The following is a 2,151-nucleotide window of genomic DNA, read 5'->3' on the forward strand; positions in this document are numbered from 1 at the left end:
CCAGGACGCGTACGGGCCGTGGCCGCCGGGTGGATTCATCATCCCCGCGCGAGCAGTCTCGGCTTGTTCGGCCGCGTGATCCGCCTGCTCCACCACCGCCGCAGTGGCGAGCGCCGCCCTGTCCCGGGCCTTCTTGTTGGCCCTGTTCCGCCGGTCGGTGGTGACAGCCTCCCGGCGCTGAACTTCCGCCTTCCAGTCCGCGTTAGACATGCCCGAGGGCTTGGACGACGGCGCCCTCTGCTTCCTCTGCTTCGGCTGGGTGTGGTGGTGGCGGCGGTGGCATCCGTCACGGCGCGCAGGGCTACGTACTTCTTCGGCTGGGAGGGGAGGAGGAATGGAGAACGGGAGGGAAGTCGAGGGGGGAAAGCGGGGGGAAACGGCGGGAAAAGGGCCTCCTCTCGCCGATAGAGCGGCCCCACGCCTCTTTTCGCTTCGCCCGGCGCCCCCAGGCGACCCCTGGGCGCTTGGGTTCGGCTCGGGTTCGCCGGCTGTTATTTCGGCCCAAACTGGCGCTAAATGAGATCCTGGGGACGCGAGTGGGCCGATTTTCGGGCGTCGGCGCTAAAAAACGCTTTGGGGAGGGGCCTGTTGGGGGGCGCGGTTGGAGATGCTCTTAGGTGACATCGTGACAACAACCCCCCCCCCCCCCCCCCTCCCACAAATCATATTTAGACATCTCGAAAAAATCTGAAACAACATTCATGTGGGGTATGTCTACAACTCCCAAAAAATCAGCACAGAACTTGATGTACATTTAGAGATTCAAAAAATACAAATTCAAATGTGAATAGTAGCATCTTTGGGTGAATAGTACTTTGACACTATTCACATCTGATTTTGTCTTTTTTCTATTAATGTAAGTTGACTTAGGAGCTAAAACTTTTTAAGATTGTATATCAAACATTGATGTGTGTCTGCAATTTTTTTTTTTGAGAAAGTTTGAACATGTGTTTTTTTCAAAAAAATCGGTCTCATAGATCTCACCTAATGTGAGATCTCACACAAGTCTCCCCTCGTTGACGGTTGGTGGTTGGGGATCTGTTCGGGCCTTGGTCTGATCTGGCCTCCAGAGTTAGCGAGGCCTCATCTCGGGCCTCGGCGTCGCTGTTGCAGGGGGCAGTAGGTGGCTGCGGCGTAGCGACCAAAGCGCCCAGTGCGGATGGTGGGGTGTCCTAGCGGTCAGATCCTTGCCTCAGTTAGCTGGTCGCGGTGACCTGAGGAGGGAAAGCAGAGGCCTTTCCGTCCATTTCTACGGCGGGTGCTCGTCGCTTACTAGGCCCAGGTTACGGTCGGCTCATGCATGCCGGTGCGTCGGCCCTGGATGGTGAGGTTACATGCTTGGCTCATTGGCGAGCAACATGGTAGTGGTGGTGGTGCCTCCTCTTGTCTATGTGGTGCGGCGGGTGATCCTGGTGTCATTGTGGCTTCGGTGGTGGTGACTCCCTGGTCAAGATCTGGAGCTACTTTAGGCGTGCCTTACTCCTCTCTTGTAGTGCTCTAGACTCTAGCGTGGAGTGGTCTCGATGATCTCAGTCTTATACACGTGTCCCCACGGTATCTGTGCTCGGTCCTTGCTACCTCCTGGACGAAGTGGCTCTCCACAGCCCGTAGTGTGAGGGTAGTCTCAACGGTGAGTTGGCCCCTTCCGGAGGTGTCTTGGTGTGTTCGATACTATGGTACGGTGTCCGGTGGTTTTTTAACATGGTGGTAGAAGGAAACTGATTAATGCCATTCATTTAAATTAGAGTGAATTCCGATTTTTATTATGGTGTCTTTCGTTCATGAATACACATCTTCAAATAATGACTAAGAATGTTGATGTAAATTTTATCAATGGAGACGGAGAACATACATGCACACTGGGAGACTACTCTCAGATGAAAACTCAACCTCACCGGCTAGCCTGTCCAGAGTGCCGTAGCAAAGAAACGTCATAGATGATGTACCAAAAAGTTATGGTCACAAGACTTCCTCTCGTCGTGTTGCGTGTGTATATTACATTGCCCGTAGAATGCATCTAGCACAAACAAATATATGGACTTCTTTGAGCGAGCTGCTTTGAACAAATTAGTCCGGTTATGTTGTTCGCACTGAGATTGATTTTTAATGGCCAGACGAGCAATTAAAATCCAAGATATCAAATTGATTCCC

The sequence above is a fragment of the Aegilops tauschii genome, chromosome 5 (genome assembly GCF_002575655.3).
Source record: "Aegilops tauschii subsp. strangulata cultivar AL8/78 chromosome 5, Aet v6.0, whole genome shotgun sequence".
Lineage (NCBI taxonomy): Eukaryota > Viridiplantae > Streptophyta > Magnoliopsida > Poales > Poaceae > Aegilops > Aegilops tauschii.